This window comes from Ambystoma mexicanum, chromosome 9 (genome assembly GCF_040938575.1).
Source record: "Ambystoma mexicanum isolate Mex_15411 chromosome 9, UKY_AmexF1_1, whole genome shotgun sequence".
Taxonomy (NCBI): Eukaryota; Metazoa; Chordata; class Amphibia; order Caudata; family Ambystomatidae; genus Ambystoma; species Ambystoma mexicanum.
In genome coordinates this window covers 1535402169-1535424520 of record NC_090931.1, presented here as the reverse complement: position 1 = coordinate 1535424520, position 22352 = coordinate 1535402169, and positions in this window count along the sequence as shown.

Genomic DNA, 22352 nt, shown 5'->3' with positions numbered 1-22352 from the left:
ATTTGTTGGGCAGCTACCTGGGTCTCTCCCTTGACATTTCTCTGCCATTATAAATTGCAAATCAGACTAACCTGGAGGATCCCTGTGCCCAGCTATCCTGCCATCTGTGAATATTTAGAATACCTGATGCATATAATACATCGGATATGTGTTCATGGGACACCTTCGTTCAAGTTTTGATTGTTATATCGTCACATGCATAGACTCGAATGAGGAACATTGAACACGGAGGTAATTCCGCATTACTGGCTGGTAAACCTCATTACTGTGAGTCCACATCACCCTCATCTCAGTCATCTGCCCTCACTCCCTCACTGAAAATGTGGCTTACAGGAAGTGGAGGGGGGTGAACCGGGGTTATATATTGCCCTTTCACTGCCTCCTCCTGTTACCTCATCCTTCCAAACTCCTTCCGTCCCTCCTCCTCTTCCAAAATTACACCACCTCATCCTGTCACTTTTGCAGCCTCTAACTCTTCACCTCCTCCTGATGTAATTTCCTCCAAACTTTCTATCCCTTCTCATCAACCCACCACCTCCCCCAACTCTCACCAGCTCCTCTTAAGACCATCGCCTGAAATGATTCACTCTTCCTGACGTTACTCCTCCTAACACCATTGCCTCCTGATTTTATCTCCTCCAAACTTTCTATCCCTTCTCATCAACCCACCACCTCCCCAACTCTTCACCCCCTCCAAACTCTCACCAGCTCTTCCTGAAAACACGTTCTACAGTTAGTCACCACCTTCTGAAGTTACCTCTGCCAAACTTTCACTGGCAATATTTCCTGAAAATCTATGCTAAATTAATTTCCCAATACATAGCAGATATCGTGCATATTATAAAACCGTCTAAAACAGTGTCTTCCAAACTCTAACCAGTTCCTTAGTTTAGGTCCTTCTTAATCCCCATCCCCCAGGCTCTTCTACTCAGCCATGTCCTACAAAGTCCACCAAACATTGCTAGAGAGGGCTGCATGGAACATAAAAGAAACTTCCCCCAGCTCCTGTGTGGAACCTTCTGTGATGGCCTACACCTGGGGAACAAGAGTGTTGGAGGACTGGGATTGGTTGCAGACCTCAGCTTCCAGTGGGTCACAGCGAAGAAGAGAGACCTATCCCAAGTCCAGTTTTACCATGGCAGCCATTTTGGAATTCATGTGTGCAATGTTGATCTGAGAGAGCTGCCTGTGTCTTGGATATGTCCGCGGGTATTTGTGTGTCATGTAAATTCAGTGCTGGTGGATTAGAGTTGTTTATGCTGCAATATTCAAACTTCTTTTCCCATGGGAACTAACGTGGCTCTTACAATAAATTAAAGTTTTGTAGACCAAAAAAAAAAGATTCGTCACATTTAAAAAAATTCAAACTTAAAAGCAAGTCTGAGAATGAATGGACAACACTATATTCTTAAACAAGACAATATCAAATGAAATGACGAGATTTATTAAATCTAGGAGTGTGAGTTACTACATTGTACAAAGGTGCAAGTGCACGTGTGTTAGGTATGCTCTAAAGTAAAGGTGTAACGTCATGTACATAAACCCTTGGCGATACTTAGCGAAGCGGCAGGCGCAGCAAGTGCCGCTTGCAATACACAGCGCTCCGAAGGCCACAGACCTTGCCCTCCATTACTCCGTTGAAATATCCTGGAAGGGAGGCAAGAAGGAAGAAAAAACATGCACAACTTTAACCTCTTACACTATGGTTGCCTGGAAATGGCAAAAAGGCCTGCATTAAGGGCTTTGGAAGTAGACAAATACACACCCAACACAGTACACCATATGCCCACGCAGGGAAATCGCTTGCAATCAAAAAACACAACCGTAGCTGGAAAAAGGCTAAGGTGGAAACAAAAAGGCTACCACTAGCCTACATTCTGACCATGTCCACAAATCTAGCCAACTGAAGTTCTGCCTGCTTAATACCAGATCATCAAACCAACATGATGTGCACGACTTAAGTATCAGGGAAGAAGTGTATGTGGCGTGTATAACATGAGGCATGGCTACAAGACCCTATCTGACCCACTTGCTCCGTAGCTGTCCCACAAGGCTATGTGATATACCACAAAGACCGGGATTCGGGCACAGGGGGAGGAGTGGCAATGCTAGTGAGAGAAAATATTCCTATGTGAAATCCTACACCTCAAGCATACCCCCACGGCAAACTACAGTGTTAGCTTCATCCTAATTTACAGACCCCCATCACTCGTTTCCGATTTCAATGACGACATTACCCAACAACTAAACGCATTGAAAGGTAAAAACTCTGCCACATTAGTTCTATGGGATGTAAAAAGATGGTATGGAAACATAAAAGACAAGGCGGAAACCCACTTGGGAAACACATTAAGCAATATTGACTTCAAAGTCATGAATACTGACACAACCACGAAAAATGGCAATCAGTTGGACTGGATAATCACAAATAATCGTGTGTTTACCACCAAACCATGCTTATGGACAGACCATTTTCTGGTCACTTTCATACTGACACTAAACACGCTTTCCAAGAACAATGCTGAAAATGAACCAAAAAAAGTAGTACAAACTACAAAAAGATTGAATCGCAACATCTAGAACAATGTATAGAGAAAATACTAAAAGAAACAAAGGAGGACGACTCCTGCGATACACTGATTGCCAACTTCAAATTGGAGGCAAAGCAATTAGTGGACCTAAAAGCCCCCTTGAAAGACAGATTAATAAGACTCAACAATAATCATCAGAAATGATTTAATACTACACTAATTGAGCTTAAAAGAGAAAAAAGGAGGAGAGAGGAGAAATGGCAAAAAAAATCCATCTCAGGTAAATAAAGACAGTTGAGAAGAACTACAGAAAATGTATTTGTGACACCAAGAGAAATGACTTTAATGAGCAAATAAGAGCAGCAGAAAGCTCTTCAAGCAAATTATTTGAAATTCTAAACGCTATAGAAAAACCCAAAGCGCTAACCCCTCTGATCTCCCCAACTAGTGATGAATGTGACAAGGTACAAAATGCGCGTACAGAAAAAATCTGAAAAGCCAGAGCTGCACTAAGCGAGGTGCAGAAAATCACACTGAGCCAGGCTGAGCCAGCAATTGAAGCCGACCCCATTCCCCTGCAAGGAACTTTCAAATTCCACTAAATAACCACTGAAGAAATGCAAAAAACTTTACAATCTATCAAACCCACCACTTGCGCCGAAAATATAATCCCACCCAAACTGATCCTGGAGTACGCAAGCATCTTCGCCCCTCTATCCACCAAGATGGTGAATGCCTCTTTCCGGGACGGCCTTGTACCCACAGACATTAAAAAGGTCACCATCACCCCCTTGGCAAAAAAACCTGAATTAGATGAAAGTGATCCGGGCAAAGTATTGGATAAGATTGCCACATACTGCACAGCCAACAATTGGGCTTCCGTGCAGCACATAGTACTGAAACAGCAATGCTCGAACTTCAATCCCACATGTTGAACCTAGTGGAGAATGGGAATGCCGGGCTATTGGTGCTACTAGATCTAAGTGCAGCATTTGACCTGCTGGATCATAACCAACTCAGACTTGCACTTGAAAAGGGCGCCAATTGTTCCAAAGAGGCAATCAAATGGCTCTCCTCTTTTCGTCAGACTGGAAATCAAGGGTACACTGGGGGGACAACTTCTCTTTTGAAAAAAATATCAGCTGTCGAGTACTGCAGGGAGCCAGCATATCGCCACTCCTTTTCAACTTGTACATCAGGTTCCTGTGTATAATCCTGGAGAAAAACAGTGCATTTTTGACAAATTACGCCCATGATACCCAGTTGGTTATCGAACCTAGCGGTATTTACACCCAGGACAGCGTTAATTTGCAAAAACTCTGTAAATCCATCGAGCTCTGGATGACCAACAATTGGTTATGTCTTAAGGCCAAGAAGACAGAACTTCTGATATTTGTAACCAACACAGCCAGGGCCAAATTGAACCACCGATATGAGTCTTTCAATAACAACGTGTCCCAAATAAAGGTCATGCAGAAAGGCAAAACATTGGGGATGTACATGGATACAACCCTAAGTGCAGAGGCCCAAGTTATGCAACTGAAAAATTGCTCCTACTACTTACTCCTACTCTTACACAAAATACGCCCATATCCAAGTGAGGAAAACTGCGCCACTATTGCAAGAGCAACCATTCTGTCTAGGTTGGATTATGGCAACGCCCTACTATTAGGAGTAAACAAAGGGTACATTGCAAAATGCCAAAAAATACAAAATAGGGTTATAAGAATTATCAAAGAAAAAGGGAAAACAGAACACATGAGTGAAGATAGGAGAGACCTACACTGGCTCACCATTGAAGACATAATTCATTTCAAGGCCCTTACCTTAACACATAGGTGTGTGCACGGGAAAACCCTGGCTTATCTAAAGACGAAACTGGTTGCCTATGTACTGGGTCATGCCCTCAGATCCGTTGACCAGGGTCAACTTGCAATCACCAGATTCAAAAAAACAAATGGACCAGGCAAAGCATTTCACACCAGGGCGGCAGTCCTATGGAACAAGCTTGCATCACCAATCAGATTAGAGCCCTCCAACAGCATTTTCTGGAGAAAACTCAAAACCCACCTGTTCAGATAAATCCCCCATTCCCCTCTACACCCTACAACTACTTCTCGTTCTATGTTGTCTCGTAACATATATGTATAAAGTTCACATGTGTTAGTATTGGCGCCCCGATGCCTGCGGGCTCCAGCGCTGTAGAAACAAATAAATAAATAAGACAAAAGACCAATCTTGGAAAACATTTATGGGTTATTGAGAATCAAGACCCTAATCAACCCGTCAGTGATCCTTTTAGTGCTAAACATGACCGACAGCCGACATGATCAGTGGGTTGATATATAAGAATGCTATAGTGACAAATGGCTCAACAAAGTCTTTACTCTAAAAGTTATTTGCATTTATTCCATGTAATTTTCAAACCCGATATATCTTGTTCTCCAGCGAAATGTATCACAGATCATGATAACCACACAATTCATCTTCCTTGGTCACACCTCTACACAAACTTGTATTCCAAACATAAATTATATGTAACTCAATATCAAGAACCAAATACGGTTTTACAGAAAAACACCTCACTCTACGCACACGTGTTTCACTATGTGTTTTAGCAGTGAGTATAAATTGCTACCCATCACTGTCTACAACACATAAAATAAAAAAAGGGAAAAAAAAATAGCAAAAAATATAAAGAAAGACTCAATGTATGTCATTTGAAATTCCAAAACTCACTCAGAGAGGAATTGTATGGTTATCATAGTTTGATAAGGTGCTTTCTTGGACTCACACAGTGCAACTGGAGATTTTGGCTCAAAGGTATCATCGAGTTCAACTGCTTCTGAAGCCCTCTAGCCCCACACTGAACTAGAAACAAGAATGGGAACTTATACCTTGGATTACAGGGTGAGGTTAGTGGCCCTAATGGCACAGAGCCCAACTCGCGGGCCCCACACTTCTAATCTGTGCTCTAGAACCTGGTGTGCCATGACGGTACAAGGCGGACTGTGTCTACTGTGTGTCCAAAATAAGCACTGTTGTATTTATCAGTGTATATCTGAGCTCTTTGCTGTATCCGACCTGCTGGGAAGGTACCTGCTGATACATTAATCATTACCTTACTTCTTACAGGATTTCCTTAAAACGGTTGAGAGCTTGGGATGCGGAGGCACTTGGCCTGGAAGAGCAAGTGAGGGAATGAGTCAGTCAAGTAAAGTAATTTCTTACAAATATACAGTTGCTCAACTTTACACAGAGTGCTACTGCGCTTAGTTTAAGGCACATATTCTAATACTTAAGGTTTATTGGGCTTTGCTGAGTATCTTCTTTGCATATGGGTTGCATTAACATTTGTTTCAAATTTCATCCAAACATAAATCATCTTTGGGGTATTGTTGATGCTTCTATATGACATGCATTACTCACCGTAATAGCATTTCTGATGATTGTATCTGCTTAGATTCACATGCTGTGCATATAGTCTGACATCTAGTGGTAATCGCATAGTATTGCATCTTTCTTTCGAGGATCGAAAGGGGATGACGACATGAGCGTGACTGTAAAACTATCCCTAACGTGACGTGTAGTGTACCCAAAATCCCTCACGCATCAAAGCCCCTCCGATTGTGTTTTTTCTGCCGTGAGGGAGCCTCATGGTCAGCTTGAGTACAGAAGAGAGAAGGTGTAAGATGTCTATGTTCCTTCTACTCCATGCGGGGAGGAAGGGTGGGCACATGTGAATCTAAGCAGATACAATCATCAGAAGAACAAGTTACTTCCTTACCTGTTAACGTTCTTTCGATGGGATGTTTCTCCGACGTATTCCACATCTATGACAGTAATCACCGCAGCTGTGATGCTTCGGAAAAGTTTTCGGCGTTGGAGTCCTACGTCGATGACGTCGATGCGCTGTCCCTCGAGGGCCTCCGTCGAGAGCCGACGTCACCGGATGTTATAAGTAGGACGCCCGTAGCCTCAGTTGTAGTTTTTTCCCAAAACGTGTGGCACCAATCTTCTGCCAGTATGACTACAGAAAGCCTTGCAGAAACTTGCGGCTGAGAGGGTGCGATGTGGAATACGTCGGAGGAACATCCCATCGAAAGAACGTTACCAGGTAAGGAAGTAACTTGTTCTTCGAAGGGATTGTGCCCTCCGACGTATTCCACATCTATGACAGACTCTCAAAGAAGTACCAACGTATGGAGGTGGGAAAAGAATTTAGAATTTTAGAATGCCCAATCAAATTGCAGAATAGGGGACCGCGTTGCGAAAGGCCAAATCTTGCCCAGGGATAGAACACAGGGAGTAGTGTTTTACAAAAGTATGGACAGAGGCCAATGTGGATGCTTCACAAATGTTACGAATGGGAACACCCATTTGCAGAGCAGTCGAGGCAGCCACACCCCTAGTAGAATGGGCCCCTAAGCCTACCGGAGGATCCTTACCCGCCAAACAATAACATTCAGAGATTGTCAAGATAATCCATCTGGACAAGGTCTGCTTAGTAACAGCTTGACCCAAACACCTTCCAGCGTATCCTACAAAGAGCTGATTGTCCACTCTGACCCGGGACATGCGTGAGATGTAGAAACTTAAAGCCCTCCTAGGATCCAACCTATGGAGCCTCTCCTCTTCCTTACCAGGATGCAGAGGAGGATAGAACGCCGGAAGAATTACCTTCTGGCTCAAATGAAATTCCGACACAACCTTCGGAAGAAAAGGAGGACGTACCCTAAGGACAACCCTGTCCTTATAGAACACCGTGAAAGGTGGCTTGGCGGATAGTGCCTGCAACTCACTCACTCTGCGAGCGGAAGTAACCGCAACTAAAAATACAGTCTTAAATGACAACAGTCTCAATGGACAAGAATGTAAGGGCTCAAACGGAGCTCCCATAAGGATCTTTAAAACTAAGTTCAACTCCCAACCGGACACCTGGAAAGGTGACGGTGGAAACACATTAGTTAGCCCTTTCAGAAACTGAGAAATCAAAGGAATCTCAAAATAAGAACACTCCTCAGACGAGCGCTTAAATATGGACAGCGCCGCCAGGTAACCCTTAATGGTACCCACCTGCAGGCCCTTGCAGTCTAATGAAAGCAAAAAAGACAGAACCACAGGGATGGCACATGAAAAAGGATCCACATTCTTTACCCTGCACCAGTCGCAGAACCTTCTCCAACGGCAACAGTGCAGGGACATTGTTGCGCGCCTTCTGGCCGAAAGCAACACCTCCATCACGTCTTCGGGGAGGTCCCAATCCTTATACCTAAACCTTTCAGAAACCAAGCATGAAGGTTGAGAGACTTGACCTCTGGATGGAGAACCCGACCCCCCTCCCGTGAGAGCAGATCGTCTCGATAGGGAAGACGCGTGGAGGGCAGATGGACATTTCGAGAAGGTCTGGGTACCACGCTCTCCTGGCACATGCCGGAGCAATGAGGATCATTCAGGAACCGAACCTCCATGACCTCCTCAACACTTGCGGAATGACAGGGACTGGAGGAAACGCGTACAGCAGTGGCAAGAACCACTCCACTACGAACGTGTCCCCTAAGGCTCCTCTTGGAGGAAATTCCCGCAAGCAGAATCTTTCGCACTTCCGGTTGATGCTAGTGGCGAAGAGATCCACTTGTGGGGTCCCCCAAAGGGCGAAAATCTCCAAGAGAACTTCCTTAGCCAGCTTCCACTCATGAGAGACCATGCTCTTCCTGCTCAGAGCGTCCGCCGCCTCGTTTTCGTCTCTGGCCAGATGAACTGCTGAGATCAAAATTTCCTGCTGGATGGCCCAGACCCAGAGCTGCATCGCCTCTCTGCACAGTGGGAGAGACCCTGTCCCCCACCTTTTTGTTGAGGTAGTGCATGGCCACTGTATTGTACATCAGAATCAGTACATTCTTCCCCGTACAGACGGCAGAAAAGCCTTCAGGGCTAGCCTGACGGCCCTCAGCTCCAACAGATTGATATGGAGTCTGGACTCTGACAGAGACCAACGACCGCTGACTGTCAACTCGTTGGTATGAGCTCCGCATGAGCGATGCATCCGTCACGATCGTTACCTCCGGCCAGGGTAGCCAAAATGGAGCCCCCTTCATCAGATTGCCTTCGACGGCCCACCACAGAAGACCCTGGCCGACCGAGGGCGGCACCTGAACGGGGTCAGACATCCTGCCGGAAGACTGCGACCACTGCATCTTGAGAGCCCATTGCAGAGATCTCATCCGCAACATGCCCTCTGGCAACAGTAGAATGCAGGATGCCATGAGGCCGAGCAACCTCAAGAACTCGAACGCTGGGAGACTCTGGGCATGTTGAAACTTGTGCACCATCTGCAGAAAGTGATGAGCCCTCACCTGGGGAGGCGAACACAGCCCCAGGGAATTGTCGAGCACTGCTCCGATGTACTCGAGCCGCTGGGTAGGTGTCAAGTGGGACTTCTTTAAGTTGAGGGAGAAGCCCAGCTTGTGAAGGGAGTGGCAGGTGACTGACAGATGATCCAGGACTTGCTCGGGAGAGCGCGCAGTGATCAACCAATCATCCAGGTAGGGGTAGATGTGAATCCCCCCTTTCCTGAGATACGCTGCAACCATCACCATGAGCCTGGTGAAGACCCTCGGGCGGAGGTCAATCCGAACAGCAGGACTCGAAACTGAAAATGCAAATCACCAACCGCGAACCTCAGGTACTTCTTGTGCTTGGGATTGTTAGGGAGAATTCTCTGTTAAGGCTAATTTCCCAAACCTAGTGAGTCCCCCAGCAGCTTTGCTGGATTTTTGAGGGTTTATTTTTTTCTCCTGCTAAGAGTGAGACTCTTTTTCTCCCACTCGTAGGCATGATTTGAGAATATCCTTTGACTATGTAATGTGTTTTATGGGCTATGGGGTCTTTTACTCCATAGGGCTTCATGTGTTTTTGGTATGTGTGTTACACAGCACCCTCAGTGCAGTAACACAGGGGTGTCATAGTGATCCCCAAACATAGACTCCATAACCTGGGACTGACTACTGTCTCCCAGGGCATGTAAAGTCACCATTGGCTTTACTAGTCTCAAATTGTGAAAAGAACCAGTACAAACCATCTTATTGTGGAAGTACTGGTAGGGGTAATTCGATTGCCCCTGGGTCTGTTTTCCAAGGGTGTACTGTCCAGTCCCCCCTTGTCGAGTTTCTGGCTGGTGGCAGTGGATACCACGTGAAATATTCCACCGGAATATTTCCGATGGGATTTTCCCATTAATTTTAAACGCACCACTTTTTGGTGCAATGTTAAAGATACCGCCGGGTTATTTATTTAACATTTATTCCCCGGTTGGGTCTTTTTGCCAGGACTCGGTTTTAAAATGGCGTTTGTGTTCGCCTCTGAAACTCTAACCCAAGTCGAGCCCTTTGTTCCACTTTTTGGTGGGCTTCTCCACAGAAGCCCTCCAAATGGTGCCACTCTTTCTGGGGTCAACAGCATGTGTGGGAGGGGGATTAGGCACCCTGGACTGAGTTGCCTTGGCAACTCAAGTCGCACTCTTGTGTGATTGGCCCAGTGGTGAGCCGCCCAGCTCACCACTTAGCATGTTTGAGTGACAGCTAGGCTGATGAATGGGGGTTTTGCTGCATAAAAGCAGGGCTTTGGGGACTGGAACTTCAGAAGTCAACACAGGACCTAAAGAATCCAAAGAGGGGAGAAGCTGAGCCATCTACAACGACGACACCACCAGTGGAGCCCTGCTGTACGAACTCACCACTTCCCCGATGACAGAGGAGATCTTCTTCCAGGAGAGTCTTCTTCCCTTTGAGCTGGTGGGACCAACCAGTTCGCCTTTTTCGCCTTCCTGGATCGTCTCGTGGTCGAATCGCCCGTGCCAAGCACCCCGGCGGCCGGATAGCCACGCTTCACCTCTACCGCGAATAAAACCTTTTAACCGGGAAACTCTGCGGCTGGTTTCTTCCCTGGCAGTGCAACGACCTCAAGCTTTCCTCCACGTGGAGATCTTCTCTTCCCCTGGACGATGCTCCGACTTGCACCTGCTGCCAGGAACAACTGCCCCCGCTTGAGCTTTCTCACCATTTCAGGTACTGTGTCCCACCTGGTCTCCCTTGCAACAGACTGTCCAAGGTGTCCCGTAAATCCTTGACTCTCTATCCTGGGGTGACCTCGGACCTGCTAACATTATCTTTCTGACCTTTCTGACTTGATCCAATCTCTTTTGACTTTTCTGCAAAGACTTTGAGTGCATTTCCACTGTGTGATCTTGGGCACATTCCGCCTTGCTCTCTCCAAGAGTGGGCCTGGCCTATGAACTTTTTGCTCTACAGTAGACCCTGCCTTTCTTGACTTGCTGTGGTTTCTTAAAAGTGTTGGTACTGTGTGATTTTCCTATTCTGCCTTTTCTCTCCCTTTTTTAACAAATTATTGGAGTGCCATCTATGGTTACACGCTCACCTCTCTTTTGCTAAATAAGTGGTGTCTTAACCTAGACTTGTCGAATAATTAACTAGGGAGGTGTATATACTTATAGTGACTGTGTTTGAACTTGCTTGACATATTAGTGCCAGTGTATTTTTACAAGTGTGTTTTTAAATAAATAATTATATACTTTTATACCAAAGCTCTGGTCAGTGTTTGCTTGTGCTACTGTATTTGTGGCCCTATTGTGTATACTCTATATACTGCCTAACTCTTCTTGAGAGAAGTCTGACTGCTCAGCCACAGCTACCATGCAAATCTGGGTGGGTCAGACTGCTAACAATTGGGTTTACTGCTTACTCCTGAGGACTTAAACTTTTTGCAGTGGTCCCTAAGGGAACTGCACAGGTTTCTGCCTAACAGGGATGAATCGGCACATGAAAGTAAGCATCCTTGAGGTTGAGAGACACCAACCAGTCCTGAAGTTGAAGAGCCTGGAGGACTTGAGAGAGAGTAACCATCTTGAACTTGTCCTTCCTGAGGAGCTTGTTCAAACCATGCAAGTCCATGATGGGTCTCAATCCCCCGTCTTTTTTCGGGATCAAAAAATATGGGGAATAGCATCCCTTGTTCCTCTCTGCTACAGGCACCAGTTCTATGGTGCCTTTCTCCAGCAGGGATTTGATTTCCTGCGCAAGGAGCGGATCCGGACTCTTCAAAGAGAGCTTCCCCGGTGGATTGTTGTGAGGCCTCTGCCGGAAAGGAAGACAGTAACCGTGGGCTATGATCTCCAGAACCCACACATCTGAAGTAATGGCACGCCATTCTACAAGATGCTGCGCCAGCCTGCCCCCAGCCAGCGAACCATGGGACATGGCCTCATGACTGAGCTGAAGCGGCTGAGGCAGTGCCTGTGGGCAAAGAGGCAACTGCCCGAGTGGCTTTGGCACCTTGAGTACCTTGTTTTCCACCTCTGGTACTCGTACGTTGGCCCCTTTGACTGGCAGCTCCCCTCGATCTGCCAAAGGAAGAGTAGTATCGAAAGGAACCTCCCCTCCACTGCTGTCCCCTAGGACGAAAAGGCAGAGGTTGACATACTGCAGCGCTCAACGACTTCGCAGCAGCTTTGGAGGTCTGCAACCTCTCAAGGCTCTCGTCAGCCTTGCTGCCAAAAAGATGGTCACCATCAAAGGGCATGTTGAGAAGCCGGGACTGTACATCAGGAGCAAACCCTGACTTCCACAGCCACGCAAACCTGCGCATCACGGTGCTCGCTGCCATGGACCGGCTGACACAGTCTGCCACGTCCAGACCCGACTGAACGGATTCACACATGGCATCCTTGCCATCCTGAACGAGGGCAAGCAAACTATCCCGTTCCTCCCCTTTGGGAATATGTTCAGCCGCCAAAGAAACACAATTCCACAGAGTGTGAGTGAATCTTGCCAAGGCACAAACGAAGTTGGCTGCCTTTAAAGCCATAACCCCAGATGAAAACACTTTCTTCGCCCAACCGTCAAAGCGCTTGTCGTCCCTATCTGGAGGGATGGTAGGGTATGCAGCCTGCTTTGCTGGGGCCGAAGCCGCCTGCACCACCAAACTCTCCGGAGTGGGGTGCAAAGACAAGTAGCCGGGATCGCCACTGGCTGGACAGCATTTTTTTGTTAGCCACTTACTCACTGCCGGGAGACTCTCCGGAGCAGTCCAAGCTGCCACCACCCTTCTTTGTAAGGCCATATGAAATGGCAGCACAGGGTCAGTGGGTGGACCTTGGTCCAAAATATCTGTCCGATCATCCTGCAGAAAAAGAGCACCCCAACTATTCCGTAACCCTCAACATGAGACGCCTGTACGACGACTCAGCGTGTGTACCAGGCTCAGGCCTGCCAAACTCAACCTCCGGAGTGGTGTCCAGACCACTGGCGTCATGTAAGGATTGACACAGGTCTTCCATCTGGCTATGACCCGATAACAGGTCATCAGGAACCTCAGGAGGAACAAACCTCTCCACATCTTACCCTTCATCCACCTCTGAAATGTAATCCAAAGGCTGGAATAAATCCCTGGATGAGGGTACAGAAAAATGCCCAAACACAGGCCTCACTGATTTACTCAGGGCCTTCCTCGGGGTTTCCACCGATCTCCGGGCATCTCCGATAAAGCCTCCTCAAAGAAAAGGCTTTGAGGGCGTCGACGGAATCGGCGTTGACGTCGAGCGAGGCGCCGACGGCTTCGACAACGGCTTCGAGTACAGAGCCCCGAGCGTGTCCTTTGAGGGCCTCGGCGCCGATGGCGTTGATGACTTCCTCGGAGGCGGAGCCTCGAGAGAGCCCCTACACGGACATGGGGCCAATGGCGTCAATGCCTTCTTAGAAGGCCTCACAGGCTCCAACGGTCTCGAGGGCGACGAGGACCGGGACCTGGAGCGGGCATAGCTAGTAGAGCGATCTACCTTGTCCGATCAGGACCTCGACGGCTCCCGACGATCATGCCCAACGCCCGAGCCCGAAGGCGTGTGAGCGGTGGCCCTAGCGCGTTCCTTGCCGGCTTCTCGCGAAGGTGCGGACGGAACAGAGCCCTGCAATTCGAAAAATTGCCATCATCTCCTTGCGAAATGCGTCCCATTCCGCCGGAGGTGAATGGTTGTTGGGACAAGCAACCCGCCGTCTGGCGGAGTCCTCGGAGGAGGACGGGGAAGGCGACCGGTGACGGCGCTTCCGAGAGTGCCTAGAAGAGGCAGAGGAATGGCATGAACCGCTCCGGGACCGACTCCCCCTGGACTTACACCGACGCAGAGAGTCACCCCTCAAATCGTCGGTCGAAAGCCCAGTGGATTTTGACTTACGGGGTTTGGAAACCCTACCTACAGATAGCTTCTTCTTCCGCTCCCGCAAGGACTTCGACGTCAAAGACTGCCATTCATTGCAGTCATCGGTGGCGTGGTCCTTGCCGACGCACAACAGGCAGATGTCGTGCGGGTCCGTAAGCGACATCTTGGAACCGCAGTCGTGGCACTTCTTGGTGCCCAACCTCGGGGTAGAAGAAGACGAAGACATGATTCTCACAATAAACCAAGAATGAAGAACCGATTCAACAGGAGAAAGACCGAGGCGCGCCAAGATTCCGAAGCGAAAAAACAGAACTGACGCTACGGGCGTCGTGCATCCTACTTATAAAATCCGGTGATGTCGGCTCTCGACAGGGGCCCTCGAGGGTCAGCGTATCGACGTCATCGACATAGGACTCCGACACCGACATTTTTTCCGAAGCAGCACAGCTGTGGTGATTACTGTCATAGATGTGGAATACGTCGGAGAGCACAATCCCCCTTCGAAATGCTATTACTGTGAGTAATGCATATCTTCTGATGCTTGTTAATTTGCTTAGAATCACATGCTGTGCATAGACTAGCGAGCAGTACCCAGAGATGGTGGTGGGATGTGTGAAGGAACAGTAGCAAAGAGATGTCTTAGCACCACTTGTCCCACCTGACAATCAGACCTAGAGGGTGTATCTAGGCAGTAGTGTTGTGTAAAGGTGTGTGCAGAACTCCAGGTTGCTGCTTTACAAATGGGCTCAAGAGGAACATTTGCAATGAATGCTATGGTAGCCCCTGAGCCCAGAGTAGAGTGTCCTCTAGGCATGAAGGGCAGATCTCTCTTGGCAAGAGTGTAGCAGAGTGTGATTCAGTTTACGATCCACTTTAAAATAGCTAATTTAGAGAAAACTGGTTTGTCTTTCTTAATGGTCTTGTTTTTTCCAGGTAATAGCTCACCGCTCTCCTTAGAGCAAGTGTGTGGAGGCTTCTTTCTGTCATGTTAGTGAGGTTCTGGAAGAAAGTGGGTAGTTCTATTGACTGATTCACAGGGAACCTTGAAATACCTTTAGGCACAAATCGTGGGTGAGTGCGCAGGACCACTTTATCCTTGTGAATAGTAATGAATGGGTCTTGTACTGAAAGGGCTTGCAGTTCACTAACTCTCCTTATTGATGTGATCGCCACCAAGAAGGCAGTCTTGTAGGTGAGTGCTTTAAGGCTACCCTTATGCATAGGTTCAAAGGGAGGCCCCATTAGTCTAGTAAGTACAGCGTTCAGGTCCCATCCGGGAGCTGGGGGATGAATTCTCTTGACCCACTCCATAAATGCCTTTATTACTGGAATTTTCCACCACAAAACATTTTTCTGGGACGTGGTGTATGCTGAAAGTGCAGCTAGGTGGACTTTTAAGGAATTGAAAACCAGTCCTGAATCTAGCAGGTGAGTCAGATACAGGACAATAGGTGTTGGTGTGCATTCAATAGGATTGATGCTCTTGCCGTTGCACCAGATGACAACACGTTTCCACTTGCTGGAGTAGCAATGTCTGGTGTTGGGTTTTTGTGCCTCCCTGAGTATGTCCATACATCTTTGCGGGAGTTGGAGGTGTCCGAACTCTATGACCTCAGGAGCCAGGCTGCTAAATTAAAGGTTTGAGGGCATGGGTGATGCGTTTCCCCCCTGTCTTGCGACAGCATGTTGTAAGGGCAGGGCAGTTTCCTGGGAGGGCAGATTGACATTGCCATGAGATGGGAGAACCAAGGTTGGCGGGCCCACTTGGGGCCACCAAAATCATCCTGACTGGTTCATGGTGCATCCTGTGCACTTTCCTGTTGATCAGGGGAGTCGGGGGGGAAAAGCATAGACAAATTTCTATGACCATGTTAGCGAGAGACTGTTCTCCTTGAAGCTCTTCTGGGGGAACCTGGAGGCATAATCTGGGCATTGTGCATTCTCCAGAGTTGTGAACAATTCGATCTCTGGGAAGCCCCAGTCTGCGAAGACGTTGAGAACAATGTTTTCCTGTAATCGCCACTCGTACTCTACGTGAAGTGGGAAGTCTCTGCTGAGTACGTCCGCAAGAAGATTGAGTTCCCCTGGAACGTGTTGTGACAGGAGGAACATCTTGTGTTTGAGAGCCCATTTCCATATGTTCTGAGACAGTTTGGATAGCCCTGCAGAGTGAGTGCCCCCTTGTTTGTTTTGGTAATCCATGGCCATAGTACTGTCCGTGAGGACCAGGACTGTCTTCCCCTGCAGGTGTGTCTGGACGGCCTTCAGGGCCTTGAACACTGCTAGCAATTCCAACAGGTTTATGTGGTTGGTTGCTACCGCTGGGGACCACACATCATGCGCCGTCTGCTGAAGGAGGTGAGACCCCACCTCTTCAGAGATGCGTCTGTGATAAGAGTGGCTTCTACTGCAGGGGTGGTGAAGGTTTTCCCCTGCAGAAGGTTTTCCCTTAACCACCACTGCAGAGACTGAACAAGGGCTACCGAGGCAACCACAAGATCATACCATTGTCCACTGGCCTGACACCATTGGCTCGAGAGCCACTCTTGCATGGGGCGCATGCGCAGACGTGCGTGTGGAACTAGGTAAATGCAGGAGGCCATCATCCTTAACAGCCACATGGCTTTGCAAACGTTCACCGCGTGAGTGGCTACATATTGGAACAGCATGTTTTGAACACTCTCATTGGAGGGAAAGACGAGGCCGTCTTTGGTCTCAATTAGAGCCCCCAGAAACTGTTTGACTTGGCTGGGGTCTAGGCTGGACTTTTTCTCGTTGATTGAGAACCCTAAAATGAAGAGGAGATCTACCGTCTTCTGGGTATTTGTTAGGTATGTTCTGTACGAATCCCCTGTTATTAGCCAGTCACCAAGAAAAGTGTAGAATGGGATGGACTGCCTGCACAGGTGAGTAGCTACTACCGCCAGTACCTTAGTGAACACCCGAGGAGCTGAGGTGATGCCGAAGGGAAGAACCTTGAACTGATTGTGCTTGTCCTCTATCATGAACCTTAGGTATTTTCTGTGCGCTGGCAACATTGAAATATGAAAGTATGCATCTTTCATATCCAATGTTGCCATGTAATCCCAATGCACCAGCAGAGGGATTACTTCCTGCAATGCAGTCATTCTGAATATTTGAGATTGGCATATTTGTTTGCTGGGGGGCGCAAGTCTAACACAGGGCGCATGGTGAGATCCTTTTTGGGTACAAGGAAGTACACTGAATAAATACCCTTGTTTTCTTGGTGAATGGGGACGACTTCTATGGCACCCTTTTCTTGAAAGATCTGCACCTCTTCCAGCAGGATTGGCAGGTGTGCTGGTGATAGGCGTCTGCTCTTTGATGGATGGAATCGAGGTGGCTGGTGGAACTCGATACGCTCTTGAGCACCCACTGGTCTGAAGTGATCCCTTCCCATGCATGAATGAATGATGACAACCTTCCCCCGACCGGGGAAGCATGGGAGGGGACCTGGACTAGCGAGTCATGTCCAGAGGACCATAGGGTACCTCCTGCGCCTTATTGCCCATGTGGAGTTCGGGAGAAGGACTGACCCAGAAAGGAACGGCGAGAGTTTGCAGCTCTCCGCTGTTGAAAATGCCTGGCTGTAATCTGATTGAGGGACTTTAGCGTCTCATGCTCTTTCTTAGCTGTTTCCAAGGCGTCATCCACAGCTTTAGCAAACAAGTTCAAGTCTTCCACTGGCTTATTTATTAAGGGTGCCTGAGATTCCGGTTTGAAACCTGAATTTATCAGCCAGGTGTGTCTCTTGAGGAGAGCTCCCTGTGCCAGAGTGCGTCTCGCTGTTTCAGCAGCGTCCAGTGTGTTCTTGAGAATGTTGTGGGTCACCTGTCTACTCTTTGAGACAACCGCCAGCCGGCGTGATCGAGTGGGTTCAGGGACCTCTTGGAGGCCTTCTTGAAGTAGGCCCCATTGCACAACCCTGTAACTAGCGAGAAGGGTTGTATTATTTGCAATTCTGGTAGAATAGCCTGCGGACATGGTAATGCGCTTGTCAAGGGCATAAAGTCGTTTTTCATTCCCTATCAGGGGGAGCCTCTACCGTAGACAGTGGCACCCCAGACCTTTTCCTGGTGGTTGTAACAACCATAGAGTCCGGTGTGGAAAGACCTTGAATGTACATAGAGTCAGATCGAGAGGGGTGAAGGAGACAATAAAGAGGGAGCAAGGCACTTTTATTTGCAGCTTGACTTGTAGGAGGTTTTTCTTTAAGAATGTCCTCACCAAAATCAGAGGCCTGAACAGCCTCCTGTGTGGTGATTTTAAAATGGTCTGCGGCCCTCTTTAGGATCACATTAAATGCCATCTGGTCATCTATTGGCGATGACTGCCTCTGTTGAGGTGAGGAAGGCGAGTACAAACAAATAACGTCTTAGTCCGGGGTAGGAGTGGGTGAGAGCCAAGGCCCTTCATCCGTTGGTTGATATTGTCCCCAGTCTGGGCACTGGTCAGAGGTGTCCTGACCAAAAGGATTGTCCTCATAACTAAAAGGATCATCATATGTTTCCTCTGGCTCAGAAAACTCAAATGGTAAGTCTGTGCCTGAATTGGGAACTTCTGCAGCTTTGGCAGTTATACATTTTTCATAAAAGTCTGTGGGCCTCATTCCGAGATTGGAGGTAGCCATGGCGCTAATAGCGCCATGGCTGCCTCCAATAACGGTACTGAGTCCGCCCTCATTCAATAGGGACTTACCGGTCTAGTCGGACCTTTGCGGGACTGGTAAGTCCCCATTGAAAATACCATTCCCCATTCCCATTTGAGCCCCCATAGGGCTCAATGGGAATGGGGAAGGTGCAAATTGCGGTATTGGTACCATTATTTGCTCCCTGGACCCTTTGCGGGTCCCGCTAAAGCCACCTGGGAAAACCAGGCGGCCTTAGCGGGACCCGCAAAGGGATCTCGGAATAGGGCGCAAAGGGATTACCGGCACCGATGTCCTTAACGGTGCCCGGTATCCCTTTGCGCCCACCTCGTAATGAGGCCCTATGAATTGAGACTATCCATATAACTTTCAAACCTCTGCCTGATATGACATGATATGGCATTTTTAACACGCCTATACACAAGTGTTTCAAGGTGTGATGAGGCAAGGAAGGGGGGAACAGAGGCCCCCCTACCAGAAATCAACAACAGGCAGTCGAGCAAGTCTCCTGCCAATGGCAACGCCTTCAGTGGAACAGCGAGAGCGGTCGAGTGCACCTTCCACTCACAGACAACAAAGTTGGCCCGCCAAATTTATATTCAGCAGGCCGGGGCCCGCCAAGAGTCAAAGTGCTAGCCAGAGCCCGCCAATCACAAACACTGATGGCCGGAGCCACCAAAATTCAAATACAAAGACTGCAGCGACTGCGATCGCCCATCCCAGGCTCCAGGCCCAGCAAAGAGACACAGGGAGCCTGGAGACACCACAGGAGGGAGCCCCAAAAGCCGCGCATGAGATAACCACCTGAACATCACGCTGAGACCAGCAGCTCCCGGGAGCACGTGGACACACACATACCCTGACAAGGTCAGTCCAGAGTGAGCAAATTTCAAAGGAGGCCCAGCTTCACAAACTACATAGGCCGGCAGAATGTAAGAGGATGAATCACTAACAATACCACTGACACCAGCCCAAGCACTCCCTGCCAGAACGCATGACAGCCTAATGACCCAGCTACCCACAAATTTCCACCTCACCGACACCGGCACACTAAGCCCACGCTGGAAGAGGTGGATAAGAGACTTTGAAGTGTGCCTTAAGGCCATTGGCCCCATAGACGATGACAAAAAGCACAGCCTACGGACATTCTTGATTGGATCTAACGTCAGAGACATTGTGGACGAAGGCCCCACAGGAGTGACTAGCACATACACGGGCCTCAAATCAACACTCACAGACTATTTCACGCTACACACAAAAGTAGATTACGAAAGACACGTCTTCCACACTACCATACAGACCAAGGGTGAGACCATGGATGCTTTCGTAATGCAACTAAGGCTCAAAATGAAGCATTGTGACATCAACAATTATTCCAATGAAGAAGCACTATGCTTGCAAATTATAGCAGGGCATGAAAGCGCTGAGTTCAGGAAGTAGCTTCTACAAAAACCACGCAACCTGGAAGAAATCCAGTGCCTAGCTCGCTCTGATGCTGCATTGACGGCACAAGTAGAAGGGTTAGACGACATCAAGATCACTCACGGCAAGCATGAAAGCGTCAACAAACTGGAAGGAGCATCAAAAGGAAACGCTGAACCATTCTGCTATCGGTGCGGCCATGAGTACCCACACGAAGGACAATGCCCTGCAACAGTGTGCAGCCTCTGGAGGAGACAACCACTACAAAGCAGTATGCAACATCTTCCGCTGCAAAATGCGAGATGAAGGAGGGAGCGGAAAACCACCTCCAGGAAAAGAACAAAGACCACAGAGCCCACCACGAATATCCAGACAAGTGCAGGAAGCACCTCAACACTGGCACAAAGAGGAGAGACCAGACAGACGACAAAAACGGACCTCAGGAGACTGGAGAGAGAGCCGACCACCTACGTCCAGATCAAGAAGGAGACCCAGAATATTTGTGAGGTACCTGGTCAGGCACTCTCAGTCCAACAGCAGGTCGAGCATCTCCTTGGAAAAAACCTCACGAAGACACGAAAGGCCAAGGGAAGAACCGCAGAGGAAAGGCTACCTGTACGCCTTGGGCAACTCTACAGCAAAAGAGCACAGTCCAACCCAGATAATACAGATCAACAAGGCAGTGGCCGAGTTCTTGGTGGACACGGGGGCCACCGTAAGCGTAATAAGTGAAGAAGTCTATCACAACATACCACACGCCCCACAACTGCGACCCGCAAAAGGACTAATTTACCCATACGGCTCAAAGACACCCATACCATGCAAGGGTTATTTCATGGCGTCCTGCAGCTACAAAGGACAATCCAAAGAAATCCCCATGCACATGCTCGAAGCCGCCACCGAGAGCGGATGCATTCTAAGCTACAAGGCTGCAATTGACATAGGCCTCATCCACGTCGTGTACTGGCTTATGGTGCACAAATACCTAGATCCCATAGCAAACATCGAACAAGTGTTCCCCGCACTCTTCAGAGGACTGGCAAAATTGAAAGGCTGCCAGATAGAACTGCATATTGACACCAAAATCACACCAGTAGCACAACATTATCAGGGAATCCCCATAAACATACAAAAGCAAGTGGAGGAAGAACTAACAAAGGTACTGGAAGCAGACTTCATTGAACCGGCAGAAGGCCCCACACCTTGGGTATATCCCATAGTGCCAGTCCCCAAGAAGGACTCGACAGACATCGCATTTGCTTGGACATGTGGTGGCCAAATGAGGGCATACTCTGTGAACGCCATCAGGCACCATGCATCACGGACATGGTGCATCTCCTAAACAGAGCAACAACCTTCTCCAAGTTAGACCTCAACAAGGGGTACCACCAACTGCAGCTCAAAAAGACGTCACGCTACATCACCACTTTTGCCACCCAGCTGGGCCTATACCGGCATAAGCGCCTCAGCTTTGGTGTCTCATCAGCGGAGGGAATATTTTGTTCGGAGATATATAATATCATTAAATACATACCCAACTGCCTGAACTACAGTGATGACATCCTGGTATTCGGGCAGACCCAAGAGCAACATGACAACACGCTGATGGGGGTTTGCATGGCACTAGAAGAGGCACACCTCACACTGAAAATGGAAAAATGCAAGTTCAGGAAACAGACACTGCGTTTCTTTGGACACATATTCTCCTCCAACGGAATGACACCGGATCCCGAAAAGGTCAGTGCACTCACAGACCCAGAGCCACCCAAATCCACGACAGACCTTCGATCATTCCTGGGTTTAGCGAGCTATTGTACACGCTACATCAAAGACTTTGCATCTGTCAGTGAACCCCTCAGGGCACTCACAAACCAAAACACAGAGTTCAAGTTGACGGAAAATTGTCACCAGGTGTTCCAACTAATAAAGCAGCGCATATCAGATGCCCAGAACATGGCCTATTTAATCCAAGGAAAGCCACTGAACTGGTAGTGGACGCAAGCCCTGTGGGCCTTGGGGCCATCCTGTCCCAACTAGACGAGAGACACAACCAGGCAAGACACATTGTGTCCTATGCCAGCAGATGTTTGTCCCAGACTGAGCAGGCTTACTCACAAGCGGAAAAAGAAGGATTAGCGGTAGTGTGGGCCTGTGAGCACTTCCACTTATTCTTATATGGAAAGCCTTTCACAGTCGTCACTGACCACCAGGCGCTCCTATTTATCTACGGGAATTCGCAAGCAAAAATGCTGCCACGCATAGCAAGATGGGCCTTGAGACTGCAGGACTACCACTTTAATATAATCCACCGGCCGGGGAAAGAGCACAACCCAGCTGACTTTCTCTCACGACACCCCTGCAAGGAGTCCCAGCCTCCTCTGTCTATAGCTGGCCAATATATACGCTATGTGATACACGGGAACACCCCAAAAGGCCTCAACTCCCACCTCATCGCCCAAGAGACAGACAGCGAACAGGGACTACAGATCATTTTGAGATG